Source organism: Schistocerca cancellata, chromosome 5 (assembly GCF_023864275.1).
Source record: "Schistocerca cancellata isolate TAMUIC-IGC-003103 chromosome 5, iqSchCanc2.1, whole genome shotgun sequence".
Taxonomy (NCBI): domain Eukaryota; kingdom Metazoa; phylum Arthropoda; class Insecta; order Orthoptera; family Acrididae; genus Schistocerca; species Schistocerca cancellata.
In genome coordinates, this window is record NC_064630.1 from 261,759,966 (window position 1) to 261,776,836 (window position 16,871).

The following is a 16,871-nucleotide window of genomic DNA, read 5'->3' on the forward strand; positions in this document are numbered from 1 at the left end:
GCATATGAGGTTAGTTAAGGCCAACGAGCAACAAGAGAACAAAGAATACACAGACATTAAGAATTGGGTTACAGAAGAACATTTAAGTCTTACAGCAGTGTCAATGTAGTACAACTGGATAGACTTAAAAGACAAGTAGTAGGATTCTATGAAGGGAGGAATAGTGTAATAACAGATATCTTCAAATGCAGTGAGCAAATGGGCAGGGATCACACAAGAAGACATCAAAAGACATCCAAACAGTCTCACGGAAAACCGAAATATAGACCGACAGGAAGCACAAGAAATTTCTCTATGGGCGGCTGATCCCGGCGGAGGTTTGAGTCCTCCCTCCGGCATGGGTGTGTGTGTGTTTGTCCTTAGGATAATCTAGATTAAGTAGTGTGTAAGCGTAGTGACTGATGACCTTAGCAGTTAAGTCCCATAAGATTTCACACATTTTAAATTTCTCTAAGTACTTTGCGTAGTCCTAAATAGGTTCATTACCATCAGAAAATACATGAAGCTGCTGTGTAAATTCTTTGCCCGTTAACGCCATTATGGATGCCCTTGCTTGGCTAGATCCGTGTCCTCCTATACGCAAATTACGGCAAACACATAAATTCCCAATTTGTTATCTATGCACAGTAAGATAAATGTAGGGTCAGCTTAGGTGTTTAGACCGATGACAATAGGATTCATATAATACTGAGCTTAAATTTGGCGCTGAATAAGACGTGGGTTTTCCAGTTGACGAAAGAAACGAATCTTCAATCATAGAAGTGAGTGGACGCTGGTAGGTCACTGGTTTCATCTTCCTAAACAGCTTGTAGTCTGTGATTCCTAAAATGCAATGGAGATTATTCTTACAAATTAACTAAAAAATAAACAGTATAACAAAGTCATTGAATATTAGGCACCATGACTTCCACTCAAACTGGGTGAATATAACCGTGGATTTCGAAAAAGTCATATCTTACAGCAGGACAATGTACCTCCACATCGGGGTGTCGAGCAGAGTGAAACCTGGAGAATACGGTGAACAAAACGTTATGTCATCCATCCCATGACAGAATGTAACATCTTCAGACTATTTTTAATAACGTGAAGGGTCTGCGACAGCTGTATGTGAAAAGTCGGCAGATCTTCGAAGTGTCACACTTTAGGTAAGAAATATATGTAGTGGAATACGTTTGGCGAAGTCCATTGGCCTAAGAGAGTAGTTTATGACCAGACACAAGTGCGGTTTCTTAGCTAACATAGCTTTCGCTCACAGCTACAGATTTCTTCCGTTCTCATACGATAGTCGGCCAACCACAGATACAAATTTTTCTTATATAGACGAAGAAAATGTATACTAGTTAGGTGTAAAAGTCCCCAGTATGCGTGCTACACCGATTTCTTCAACAAAATTATTGGCTAATATATTGTGTTGAAATGGTTCAAATGGCTCTGAGCACTATGGGACTTAACATCTGAGGTCGTCAGTCCCCTGGAACTTAGAACTACTTAAATCTAACTAACCTAAGGACATCACACACATCCATGCCCGAGGCAGGATTCGAACCTGCGACGGTAGCGGTCGCGCGGTTCCAGAATGAAGCGCCTAGAACCGCTCGGCCACACCGGCTGGCAATACATTGTGTGACTGAGGGCTAGCCAAAGAATAGATGGAAACAGTATTTGCGAAGGAACATTCCAATTGTAATCCTGAATGAGTACTTTCATCATATTTTGTGCGGTAGAAATGAATGATACAGTCTTCGCCTTTGTTTTTCGTAGATCATCGCTGAAGAGAGTTTGAGCTGTAGGCAGTAGAAAATATAATGATTATTAAATTGCCGGGAACAAACTAAAAGAAACTCTCTAGCAGTGAGTCCTTAACGGGTGAGCATTAGATCTTCCCGGTTGCTACACGTCTGCTAAGGAGCAAAATTTGTTCTCATTTATGACGAAAGACCTTTCTAGAACTGTTCGTGGCCGGCCGGAGTGGCCGAGCGGTTCTAGGCGCTACAGTCTGGAACCGCGCGACCGCTACGGTCGCACGTTCGAATCCTAACTCTGGCATGGATGTGTGTGATGTCCGTAGGTTAGTTAGGTTTAAGTAGTTCTAAGTTCTAGGGGACTGATGGCCATAGAAGTTAAGTCCCATAGTGCTCAGAGCCATTTGAACCATTTGAACTGTTCGTGAGTTAACTCCTTAATAGATCGCATATTATTTCCCACTAACATGAATTGTTTTGGTCGTTAATCGTGCGAAATCAGCATGCGCAGTTTCAGTGCATTTCATATTGTGCAGAATTAACGCTGGTTTGCTTAGATGACCTCAGTGCATCAAAGTTAAGAGACAAAGAAGACGAGCTTTAAATTTGTCTGCCAGTTATGAGGGATGCAGTACCACAAAATAAACCTTACAATCAGTATATTAATCCGTTTATTGCAAATTCGAATATCATGGAAAATATTAAACGCAGTACATTTTAGTTTATGGCTGTATATTACGAGAGACTTTGAGTAAAATAATGCTTCGCCATAACTAGCTATAAATCGATGAGAGAAATACTGCACGTCATGGAAATCCTCTGTTATTAGTCACAAGGTCACCTTCTACATAGCATTCCCTCATAGGGTCAACCACCGCTGGCCAGCAAAACAGAAACATTATAAAGGCCGAAGTCATCGAAAGTAGATTGACATTAAGTCCGCTTAATGGTTGTAAATACAAATTATGTACAAAGGAGGTGGAGGAGATTAGTGTTTAACCTCTCGTCGACAACGAGGTCATTAGAGACCGAGCACAAGCTCGGAAGGGGAAGGAAGGGAAAGGAAATCGACAGTGCCCTTTGAAATAAATCATTTCGGAATTTTCTGAAGCGATTCAGGAAAATCAAGGAAAATCGAAATCAGGATGACTGGGCGTGGGTTTGGACCGTAGTCCTCCGGTATGACAGTGTGCTAACTACTCGGTAAATTATCTACAAATTGTCTAAAGAATCTCTATACCTGTCTTGACAACTCTTGTCTCAAAGACATCTACGGGCCTGGAAGACAGACAGATGGCAGTCTTACTGGGGCAATAGAAGCACAATAATATACATCTACATCCATACTCCGCAAGCCACCTGGCGGTGTGTGGCGGAGGGTACCTTGAGTACCTCTATCGGTTCTCCCTTCTATTCCAGTCTCGTATTGTTCGTGGAAAGAAGGATTGTCGGTATGCCTCTGTGTGGGCTCTAATCTCCCTGATTTTATCCTCATGGTCTCTTCGCGAGATATACGTAGGAGGGAGCAATATACTGCTTGACTCTTCGGTGAAGGTATGTTCTCGAAACTTTGACAAAAGCCCGTACCGAGCTACTGAGCGTCTCTCCTGCAGAGTCTTCCACTGGAGTTTATCTATCATCTCCGTAACGCTTTCGCGATTACTAAATGATCCTGTAACGAAGCGCGCTGCTCTCCTTTGGATCTTCTCTATATCTTCTATCAACCCTGTCTGGTACGGATCCCACACTGCTGAGCAGTGTTCAAGCAGTGGGCGAACAAGCGTACTGTAACCTACTTCCTTTGTGTTCGGATTGCATTTCCTTAGGATTCTTCCAATGAATCTCAGTCTGGCATCTGCTTTACCGACGATCAACATTATATGATCATTCCATTTTAAATCACTCCTAATGCGTACTCCCAGATAATTTATGGTATTAACTGCTTCCAGTTGCTGACCTGCTATTTTGTAGCTAAATGATAAAGGATCTATCTTTCTGTGTATTCGCAGCACATTACACTTGTCTACATTGAGATTCAATTGCCATTCCCTGCACCATGCGGCAATTCGCTGCAGATCCTCCTGCATTTCAGCACAATTTTCCATTGTTACAACCTCTCGAGACACCACAGCATCATCTGCAAAAAGCCTCAGAGAACTTCCGATGTGATCCACCGGGTCATTTATGTATATTGTGAATAGCAACGGTCCTATGACACTCTCCTGCGGCACACCTGAAATCACACTTACTTCGGAAGACTTCTCTCCATTGAGAATGACATGCTGCGTCCTGTTATCTAGGAACACCTCGATCCAATCACACAATTGGTCTGGTAGTCCATATGCTCTTACTCTGTTCATTAAACGACTGTGGGGAACTGTATCGAACGCCTTGCGGTAGTCAAGAAACACGGCATCTACCTGTGAACCCGTGTCTATGGCCCTTTGAGTCTCGTGGACGAATAGCGCGAGCTGGGTTTCACATGACCGTCTCTTTCGAAACCCATGCTGATTCCTACAGAATAGATTTCTAGTCTCCAGAAAAGTCATTATACTCGAACACAATTCTGCGACTATAGTTCTGCACATCTGTTCGACGTCCCTTCTTGAAAACGGGGATGACCTGTGCCCTTTTCCAATCCTTTGGAACGCTACGCTCTTCTAGAGATCTACGGTACACCGCTGCAAGAAGGGGGGCAAGTTCCTTCGCGTACTCTGTGTAAAATCGAACTGGTATCCCATCAGGTCCAGAGGCCTTTCCTCTTTTGAGCGATTTTAATTGTTTCTCTATCCCACTGTCGTCTATTTCGATATCTACCATTTTGTCATCTGTGCGACAATCTAGAGAAGGAACTACAGTGCAGTCTTCCTCTGTGAAACAGCTTTGGAAAAAGACATTTAGTATTTCAGCCTTTAGTCTGTCATCTTCTGTTTCGGTACCATTTTGGTCACAGAGTGTCTGGACTTTTTGTTTTGATCCACCTACCACTTTGGCATAAGACCAAAATTTCTTAGGATTTTCTGCCAAGTCAGTACATAGAACTTTACTTTCGAATTCATTGAACGCCTCTCGCATAGCCCTCCTCACACCACATTTCGCTTCGCGTAATTTTTGTTTGTCTGCAAGGCTTTGGCTATGTTTATGTTTGCTGTGAAGTTCCCTTTGCTTCCGCAGCAGTTTTCTAACTCGGTTGTTGTACCACGGTGGCTCTTTTCCATCTCTTACGATCTTGCTTGGCACATACTCATCTAACGCATAATGTACGATGGTTTTGAACTTTGTCCACTGATCCTCAACACTATCTGTACTTGAGACAAAACTTTTGTGTTGAGCGAACAGGTACTCTGAAATCTGCTTTTCGTCACTTTCTCTAAACAGAAAAATCTTCCTACCCTTTTTAATATTTCTATTTACGGCTGAAATCATCGATGCCGTAACCGCTTTATGATCGCTGATTCCCTGTTCTGCGTATCTTTTTCAAATAGTTCGGATCTGTTTGTCACCAGAAGGTCTAATATGTTATCGCCACGAGTCGGTTCTCTGTTTAACTGCTCAAGGTAGTTTTCAGATAAAGCACTTAAAAAAATTTCACTGGATTCTTTGTCCCTGCCACCCGTTGTGAACGTTTGAGTCTCCCAGTCTATATCCGGCAAAATCTCCACCCAGAACTATAACATGGTGGGGAAATCTACTCGAAATATTTTCCAAATTATCCTTCAGGTGCTCAGCCACAACAGCTGTTGAGCCAGGGGGCTATAGAGACATCCAGTTACCATGTCTGATCCTGCTTTAACCGTGACCTTCACCCAAATCATTTCACATTTCGGATCTCCGTCAATTTCCTTCGATACTATTGCACTTCTTATCTCTATAAACACGCCTCCCCCTTCACTGTCCAGCCTGTCTCTGCGGTATACATTCCAATCTGAGTTTAGGATTTCATTACTGTTTACGTCTGGTTTCAGCCAACTTTCCGTCCCTAGTACTATATGGGCGTTGTGACGGTTTATTAATGAGAGCAGTTCTGGGACCTTTCTATAGACGCTCCTGCAGTTTACTATTAGCACATTAATATTGTTATTCCCTGTTCCATTTTGCCTACTCCTACCTTGCCGCGTCTCAGGTCTACAGCATATTCCCAAGCATCACAAACAACCGGAGGATCAATGCCCCTACTCGAGGTATGGTGGACCTTTTAACAGATCATGGCTCATATTACAAACATTTGTCTCCAGTGGGATTTAGTAACGCACCAGTACGTAAATATGGAGGGGAAGGTGCCGCGAATCATGTCGTTTTCAATTACCCCCTTTTACGGGTACAGATGAAAGCAGAGCTGACCATTTGCAGCAAAGTAGACAGGACCGATTGCGGACCTCATGTACAGAACCGGATGGAGGGTCTGAATCAGAGGCTCAGAAGGTTCTGCGACCATGTAGGCTGCAGATTCCTCGACTTGAGCCAAAGGGTGGTTGGGTTTCGGGTTCCGCTGGATAGGTCAGGTGTTCACTATATGCAGGAGACGGCTACGTGGGTAGCACGGGCTGTGCGGCGTGGACTGGGCGGTTTTTTAAGTTAGAGGGTCTCGGGAAATCTCAAGAAGGGCTTCACCCACAAAGGGTGCAGGCCGAACACAGGAATAACGTAGATACAGGAACCATTGGTATAACAGTTGTAAATTGAAGTAGCTGTGTTGGGAAAGTATCAGAGCTCCAAGCGCTAGTTGAAAGCTCTGGTACTCAAATCGTTATAGGCACTGAAAGCCGGCTAAAGCCGGAGATAAGCTCAGCCGAAATTTTTGCGAAGACCCTAACGGTGTTCTGAAAGGATAGACTAAACACGGTTGGTGTTGTCGTGTTTGTTGCTGTTAGAAGTCGCGAAATTGAAGTAGATAGTTACTGTTAGTATGAGCAGAGGTCATTGTTGGATCCTTTTACCAACCTCCCAATTCGGATGATACAGTTTCTGAAAGGTTCAAACTAAACTTGAGTTTGATTTCAACCATGTGCCAGACTCATACGATTATAGTTGGTGGTGACTTTAATTTATCCTCTACATGTTGGCTGAAATACGTGTTTAATTGCGGAGATACGCATAAAACATCATCCGAAATTGTGCTAAACGCAATCTCTGACAAATATTTCGAGAAGTTAGTTCAAGAGCCGACGTGAATAGTAAACGATTGTGAAAACACGCTTGACCTCTTAGCAACAAATAATCCTAAGTTAATAACGAGCATCAAAACGGATACAGGGATTAGTGAATACAGGTTTGACGTAGCGAGATTAAATATTGTAACCCCCAAACCCTCCAAAAGTAAACGAAAAATATATCTCTTCAAAAAACCAGATGAAAATTCACTTGACGTCTTCCTGAGAGACAATGTCTACTCCTTCCAAATTAATAACTGTAGACCAGATGTGGCTTGAGTTCACAAAAATAGTATCGGCAGCAATTGAGAGATTTATACCAAATAAATTAACAAATGGCGTAGCTGATCCTCTGTGGTACATAAAACGGGTCAGAACACTGTTGCAGAAACAACGAGAAAAACATGCCAAATTTAAACAGGCGCCGAACCCCAAGACTGGCGATCTTATATAGAAGCTCAAAATTTAGAGCAGACTTGGAGACGCTTATAACAGTATCCACAACGAAACTTTGTCTCGAAACCTGGCAAAATATCCGAAGAGATTCTGGTGGTATGTGAAGTATACTAGCGGCAAGAAACAATCAATGACTTCTCTGTACGATAGCAATAGAGATAGTATCGAAGACAATGCTGCCAAAGCAGGATTACTAAACACAGCTTTCCGGAATGCCTTCAAAAAAACAAGACGAAGTAAATATTCCAGAATTCGAATCAAGAACAGCTGCCAACATGAGTAATGTAGAACTAAATATCCTCGGAGTAGTGCAGTAACTTAAATCACTTAATAAAAGCTAGTCTTCTGGTCCAGACTGTATACCAATTCAGAGTATGCTGATGCATTAGCTCCATACTTGACAATCATATACAACCGTTCGCTCGACGAAAGATCCGTACCCAAAGACCGGAAAGTTGCACAGGTCACACCAATATTCAAGAAAGGTAGTAGGAGTAATTCATATAATTACAGGCCCATAACAATAACGTCGATATGCAGCAGGATTTTGGAACATATATTGTATTCAAACATTATGAATTACTTCGTAGAAAACGGTCTATTGACACACAGTCAACATGGGTTTAGAAAACATCGTACTTGCGAAACATAGCTAGGTCTTTATTCGCATGAAGTGTTGAGTGCTATTGACAAGGGATTTCAGATCGATTCCGTGTTTCTGGAATCCGCGAAGGCTTTTGACACTGTACCACACAAGCGGCTTATAGTGAAATTGCGTCATTATGGAATATCGTTTCAGTTATGTGACTGGATTTGTTACTTCCTGTCAGAGAGGTCACGGTTGTAGTAATTGACAGAAAGTCATCGAGTAAACAGAAGTGATTTGTGGCGTTCCCCAAGGTAGTGTTTCAGGCCCTTTGCTGTTTCTTATCTATATAAATTATTTGGGAGACTATCTGAGCAGCTGTCTTAGATTTTTTGCAGATGACGCTGTCGTTTATCGACTAATAAAGTCATCAGAATATCAAAACAAACCGCAAAACGTTTTAGGAACTATATCTGAATGGTGCGAAAAGTGGCAGTTGACCCGAAATAACGAAAAGCGCGACGTCATTCACATGAGTGCGAAAAGGAATCCGCTAAACTGCGGTTACACGATAAATCAATCATATATAAAGGCCGTAAAATCAACTAAATACCTTGGAATTACAACTACGAACAACTTCAATTGGAAGAAACAGTCAGAAAATGTTGTGGGGAAGGCTAACCAAAGACTGCGTTTTATTGGCAGGACACTTAGAAAATGTGACAGATCTACTTGCCTACACTACGCTTGTCCTTCCACTAATAGAATACTGCTGCGCGGTGTGCGATCGTTACCAGATAGGACTGACGGAGTACATCGAAAAAGTTCAAACAAGGGCAGCACGTTTTGTATTATCGCGAAATATGGGAGAGAGTGTCACTGAAATGATAAGGTTTGGGCTGGACATCATTAAAAGAAAGGAGTTTTACGTTGCGACGGAATCTTCTCATGAAATTCCAATCACCAAATTTCTCCTCCGAAAGCGAACGTATTTTGTTGACACCGACCTACACAGCGAGAAACGATCACTACGATAAAATAAGGGAAATCAGAGCTCGTACTGAAAGATATAGGTGTTCGTTCTTTCCGCGCGCTATACGAGACTGTAATATTAGAGAATTGTGAAGGTGGTTCGATGAACTTTCTGCCAGTCATTTAAACGTGATTTGCAGAGTATCCATGTAGATGTAGATGTAGATGTAGAGAGGCTGCAGACAATTGAATTGCGATCTGAAAATAATTGTAAGTGACCGAAACAAGTGGTCTACAGTCAGTATCATTGTCCATCGAATGTGCAAAAGGACTGCGTAACTTTCAGTCTACAAGATGAAGTGGACCCTCTGAACATCAGAATAATGTCAACAGATCGCTAAAATCGTTTCCTCCATGATAGGCAATGACAGTCAAGAAAAAAAGAATGCTACTGTCACTCATGTGGTTCTGTGTAGACTCTAAAATAGTCAGGCACGAACATGCCATTGTGGCCGATATACTGTAGAATAGTGTAGCAACACTAGGTTTGTACTTAGTCTGAAAACTTCGAGATCTGCCGAGGCTGTCAGTAATATATCTCACTTGGAACTTGAGTTAATTCCTTTTTTTACGTTACTTTTTAGTTGATTCTTCTCAATAATCTGCTTTGTTTCTGCATTAAAATTACCAGTGTTTGCTATTATTACTAAGTACATAATATAAATCATTGTATGTCACCACGATTTTTGAATACGTACGACCTGTTAGAGTTTCCAGACAACATGTCTAAGGTTTGTAGCAATAAATTGAATTGAACTGGCTTCTCTTGACTTCGTACAATTGCGACATTAAATAGTTGCCTTATTCTTCTTCATTCATTGAACATGACGTAAAGTACTGTTGTCAATATTGTATAGTTTTGTTTCCGAATTGCACTGTTTCAGATGTGCAACATAGACAGATGCTACCGGATGCAGCTATTCTTTTCAATAGTGTGTCTATGGTTGTAAGAACTACCACAGACAGGACAAGCAATGACAGAAGTAATGATGCCTTTAGAGGACAAATTTGTAAGGGATGGCTGCATGATCGGGAGGAACGTGCTTTTGTTTCAGGCAGTACTAAAGACAGGATTCGCAGTGGGAGTAACAAAACGCGAAAGGATATTTTATCCAACGTCAGTAAGTTTCTTAATCAGTCTTTGGACGCAGTCTGAGGAGGATCCGAGAAGATCGAACGTTTTCATATACGAGTATGGTGAACTAATTTTCGCATCCTGTACATCCCCAGATCATGTACAAATTTAATCGTGTATTTCTCCTGCTTTACTATACTCCCTTCTCTTTCTTCTTCTTCTTCTTATTCTTCTTATTCTCGTCTTTCTACGCTAAGGCCTTTTTCCTGCAGCTTGCCTAGGTCCATCTGGAGGATGTCACATCGTGTGTTCCTTGGCAGGCCTATATATTTTGCAGTTGGTGATTTATGACTTATGATTTTCATAATCTTTCTTTCATCCACTCTGTATTTGTGTTAGTCCCATTCATGCTCCCGTCATCTACCCATTCATTAATGGAGTCTAGTTTACAATCTTCTCTAATACTTTCAGGTCTCTCCCTGTATCTTAGTGAATTTCATTTCCGTGGTTAACATAAGGCTTCACGTTTTTGCTGTTTCAGGATATTTCTCAGCCTTGTGTGTGATTATTGGTCTCGCTATTGTTTTGAATATTCCTGTCTTTTCTCATTTTCTGAGATTTACTGCTCGACAGTTCAACACCAATGTAATTACCATTCTCATTGCTAATACTGCCAAACATAGGCCGCATATCTTCAGCTCGGTGACAGTATCTGCTAGCTCGTTTGGGATCCTGTTTACATAAAAAAGGTTTAAAGATTAATTAATTCTGATCTATTGCCCCTCAAACAAAGTAAATGACTATCAAGACTTCTAGTAGTCCCGGAAGCTATTATCTATGAAAATTCAGTTTCATAGTGTTCCGCTACAATTCTCCACACGCAATGCAGTCAAAATTACTCATTAAACCTGAATACATTCCACATTATAAACAGTTAAAAGCCCATAGCTATTAGCGAGTAACTATATCCAGTCGTTCAGTGGACATCTTGAAAAGAAGTGGCGGCCATAATGTTCCTTAAGTTTTGCTTAACGCGTCACTCGTAGTTTTGTAATCTTTTAGAAAATTCACACGCAAATAACTACTCAGCATAAAACATCGAAATGTCAACAAATTATTATTATATTTAGTGGCTTCACGTTTACGGTAAAATAACCAATAGAGTTGCTAAATATTTACATCTTATCGAAACTTTGTGTAGATCAGCTTGACATACGGAAGACGCACAACCAGCCACTTCTTTACTCACTAACTAGAAGGACAAAGCCACCCTCAAAGCACGGGAAATGCTAAAGTCTCAATGGCTGACAAACTGAATGACCAATAGCGAAGACACCTGCCGTCAAATGCTAAGGGTAATCCCGAAAACAACCGACAAGGTTACGGAAAGTATCTAAATTTACAACACAAAGGCTAAACAAAATCAAAGTGAGTTAGTCCCAGAATTGAAATACTAAAGCATTTCTCTAACACTTATTCTAGGTGTTTTTATACAATATCATTCACACATGACATACATAATACATACTTCACGACTGCACAAAATTTTCCTACGCAGTTTTACATACTTTCAAATAAAATTAACATCAACACTCCACGTATGATATCTACAAGTTCTCTTACTCTTTCCAAATCAATGGCTCAAAAAAACTTAATTAAATAATAATATTGAAAGTATTTCACTTACATGAGTTTTAACTGTAGCTTTAGACAAAGTTGTAAGTAGATATAACTTATTATAATCTCATACTCCGTTCCGTATTGCAAGAAGTTGTATTATGATTTTTAAGTTAACTTTAATATGTGATTTATGAAGTATAAATAAACTGGATAAGAATTAGTAATATTTTTTTATATTCATAGTGAGTCCGAGTATACATCTCGATCTTCGCTAGGTTGACGCAGTACAAGGACAAACAGTGTCAGTTGCTCCCAAGGTTAAAAAAAAAATCACAACAGAAGCTCCCACCCGGATATAGGGGATATAGGACAAGACACGCTGTAACATGATGTACATCAATACAAGCAATAATAGCCAGAAATATCTGCTACAATACAATATGTTGAATAATTTTTCCAAGTACTTCCAGCCTGATGTAATTGTTTCCACAGGTATGGTTATGCATTTGGTTTTTTGAGTCTATATGTCCATTTTTATTTTGGTTTCTGGCTGCCACATTAAATACATGTAATAGTTTTTGCAGTATATCTTCACTGTCTGTTAGGAGAAATGTAGCGTCAACATAACAAATGAATTTTACTTCTCTGCCTCCCACTCTGTAACGTCTACCAGACAATTTCGTCTTTGTCACCTCGTTGGCTCAGAGCGTAGCTTTACCCCAATACCTCTGTTGACTGGTACGCATTTAGTCAACCCGAAATCAGTTTCCTCCAGAAGTGAGTTGCTGCAGTAAGTATCTGCAATTGTTTTTATTAATTGGGAAGTAATTCCCAGATTGTAGAGCAGGCTTCCCACACATGTTGACAGAATCCTCTCGCATGTTCTGCAAATGAACAGAACAAAGATAAGATGGTTTGTTGAATTAAGTAAACTTCTATGCAACCTGTGTAAGAAAGAAAACTGCATTTGTGCATGACCCAACTGATCTAAAACCATACTGCTCGTCTGCAAGGGGTATAATATTTTTTATTTCATTTCATAATGCTTTTTTATGAGTTTAAGAGCTGAAATGAGTAGATTTACCCATTTGTTATTGAATGGGTCTGTCTTGTCTCCTTTCCTGTACATGAATAGAGTGATAATAGTTCTTCATTGTTTTGAAATTTTATTACAAGTTATAACATTGTTAACTAACTTGGTTAATTGTTCTATTAGTGGATATCCTCCACATACTTTAGTAATTCTTTGGGAATAGTATCTTTCCCTGCATACTTCTTATCTTTTCGGCAGACTTAAAGCTTCTTCTTCCCCTGTATGTGAAACACTTACACTGTCGTTTACTTGTATGCTGATCCCTGATATCGTACCGTTTTGTGGTAGCTTTTATCTTTAAACAGTCGTGTTAGACATTCAGACCATGATTTCTCATTTACGTCGCTGTATTTCAAAATTTCATTTAATTCTTTCCTCTGTCGTCGGATCATTCTTCGAATTTGTTTACGCAGCCCATGGAAGTCCTGTTCTATATTTCCTGCCTTACTACATTCCCAAAAAAAGTGAAATTTCGTAGTTTTCTCTCCTTCCCGGCGTTGTCAAATATCAGGTGGCTTACACACGTTGTCTCCGTTGACGGTAGTTGACACCGGGTAAACACCAAAAGGTTTGCCTCAACAGAACAGTAGAGTGGTCTCCATAAAAACTGAGAGGGGACCCTGCTAAACGTAGGACTACTGCCTGAAAACAAACACTTCACAGTTGTAACTGGTCTTATAGTTCGTTGCTAGAATACTTGCTTGCTGTAGGAGGGATACAAGGTTTGCTTCCTGGGCTCGAAAAAGGTATCTGTGAGCGAGAATGATTCTCCCTGACAAAAATAATACGCACAATGACCAAAGTATATTAGTTATCTGTTTCAACGCGTATTAACATGTGATCGGTAATTTATTAACAACGCAGGATGGTGGAATTATCACAATTCATCACATTTGGCACTTCTCGATAACATCGAAGTGGATTATCGCGAATTAATGTGTTAAAACAATCTTGATGAAACCCCGAATGCCTTCCTGAACACGAAGAGTCACTAGTGTGAAAAGGATCCTCTTTAAAACGAGAAACCCGTTTTCTAGCCACGCTGTGTGCAACGGGGCGTATGTTCCGGCCGCCTCCGCTGGTGTCACCGCTGTATTGAACTCAAACAGAAGAACATCTGTGAAATGTCCCGATTTCTTCATTTGGCGCTCCGTTTTCTAGCATCCACTGCTCTGGTCACTAGCTCTAAATGACGAAATGACAATATGTTGATTGAAATAGCAACACTGAAATACAAATATGAAATGGCAATTGATATATAAACCCATAGCAACCGGAATACCAATACTGAAAGCAAAAGCGCTACGAACATGTGCACTTTTGGAGTTTAAAGAACATCGTTTAAACGCACTAATACCCAATGATTCACTTCATTGTACTCGTGAAATGGCTCTCTCTGTTAAACAGGCTGCGAGGAAGAACAAGCTAATCTGTACTATAAAAATATGCTGGTTTGTTTATTCTCTTCTCAATCACTATTAACAAAAATTGGGAAAGTTGTGCTTATGGCTAACTTTATAACCCTACCTGTTCTTAGAGGAAAACAACGCGAAATAAAGCCATTGCGGCTACTATCTTCACAGATACCGTAGCTGGAGAGGTCTGTCTCATACACCTGTTACTAATGATTCCAACCAACTTACCAATTCATTTTACTGGTTCGGTTTGCAATAATAACTCATAAGTTCATAGAGAGGGAGGAGGAGGAGATGGACAAAGAAGGGGGCATGAAGTGGATATAAAGAAGGGAGAGGAGGATATAGGGATAAAGATGAGGGAGAAGGAGAGTGTGGAATAAGAATCCTACGAGGAGCGGGAAAAAACTGGTGAAGAGAGACTGGGGGGGGGGAGGAGATGAAAGATGGGAGAAGGAAGGAGGAGGTTAGTACGTACAGTATATCGAACTGTCATACATATTTGTGAACTACGAAGAACTGTCGGGATCACCAGTATTATATAAAATTGTTGTTGTTGTTGTGGTCTTCAGTCCTGAGACTGGTTTGATGCAGCTCTCCATGCTACTCTGTCTCAATTTCTTCGTCATCTGTAGAGCTAGTTGGCATATTAACTTGTACTGCTGTAGTAGGGTGGGCTTCGTGTCTATCTTGGCCGCAATAAGGCGATCACTATGCTGTTTGTAGTAGCTTACCCGCACTCCTATTTTTTTATTCATTATTAAACCTACTCCTCCATTACCCCTATTTGATTTTGTATTTATAACCCTGTATTCACCTTACCAAAAGCCTTGTTCCTCCTGTCACCGAACTACGCTAATTTCCACTATATCTAACTTTAACCTATCCATTTCTCTTTTTAAATTTTCTAACCTACCTGCCCGATTAAGGGATCTGACATTGCACACTTTGATCCGTAGAACGCCAGTTTTCTTTCCTCTGATCTCCCCCTGAGATCCGAATGGGGGACTATTTTACCTCCGGAATGTTTAACCCAAGAGGACACCATCATCATATAGCCATACAGTAAAGCTGCATGCCCTCGGGAAAAATTACAGCTGTAGTTTCCCCTTGCTTTCAGCCGTTCGCAGTACCAGCACAGCAAGGCCGTTTTGGTTTGTGTCACAAGGCCAGATCAGTCAATGATCCAGACTGTTGCCCCTGCAACTACTGAAAAGGCTGCTGCCCCTCTTCAGGAACCACACGTTTGTCTGGCCTCTCAGCAGATACCCCTCCGTTGTGGTTGCACCTACGGTACGGCTATTTGTATCGCTGAGGCACGCAAGCCTCCCCACCAACGGCATGGTCCATGGTTCATGGGAGTTATATATTTTATTTTTTTATATAAAATTAACAAACTAAAATAAAGAAAACTGTCACTAAAAAGACCCGATCCCACTTAAATTCAAAAATGTGGATTAAAGACTAGCACACTACCCTCTGTGCCACATCAGTACTGCAACAAACTGCTCTATAAACGTGTACCGGCAACGACGAGACAGTTGAGAGTGAGACTATTCGCGATAGATATGAAGTGTGAGTGAATTTCAGCGACAAAACAAAACAAGACAAAAAAAATCGATAAAGGTACCACATATCATTTCTGCTCTTAACTATTTCGTATGAGGAAAGGCCAGCGTTATGTAATGTACAGTTACTTTGCTGCAGAAACTGGGACAATAACAAGCCGCAATATCTACAATTCAAGTAATCAGGCGAAAATGTTTTACAGCAGATTTATTAACACAGGTAAACAAGTGAAGTTATGTTCGACAGCAATCGTTTTGGAACTCGTAAAATTGCCATTTAACTTGAAGTAATACAGATGTTGTAAGTAGGCTGTTTATGTTCTCTTATTGGCAACGTTACGTAGCGCTCTGTATGAAAATCATTGTCTGTGCTGTGTGCAGTCTGTGGCTAGTTGCATTGTTGTCTGCCATTGTAGTGTTGGGCAGCTGGATGTGAACAGCGCATAGCGTTGAGCAGTTGGAGGTGAGCCGCCAGCAGTGGTGGATGTGGGGAGAGGGCGGAGTTTTGAAATTTGTAAGACTGGATGTCATGAACTGCTATGTATATTATGACTTTTCAACACTATTAAGGTAAATACATTGTTTGTTCTCTATCAAAATCTTTCATTGGCTAACTATGCTTATCAGTAGTTAGTGCCTTCAGCAGTTTGAATCTGTTATTTAGCTGGCAGTAGTGGCGCTCTCTTTATTGCAGTAGCTTGAGTAACGACGATCTTGGTAAGTGATTTGTGAAAGGTATAGGTTAATGTTAGTCAGGGCGATTCTTTTGTAGGGATTATTGAAAGTCAGATTGCGTTGCGCTAAAAGTATTGTGTGTCACTTTAGTGAATGTTTGAGTACGTTCAGTTTTGCTCAGCTGTTTCAAAAGCAAACAATGTAAGAGGTTTATCAGCACAGTAATTCATAAATTTTTCTAAGGGGACGTTTCAATGTATCGTTAATATTGTGGGACGTGATATTTATTGATAACATTTTTATATTGGGTATTGACGAATAAACCTAAAGTTAACACAAGTAAAAACGTTCAAATACATGTATGTCCAGAAATGCTTGATTTGTCAGATATCAGCCCTGTTTGGCGTCCGAACGTCTGCGGGTATCAAGATGAAACTGGTGTAATTTTATCCTACGTAA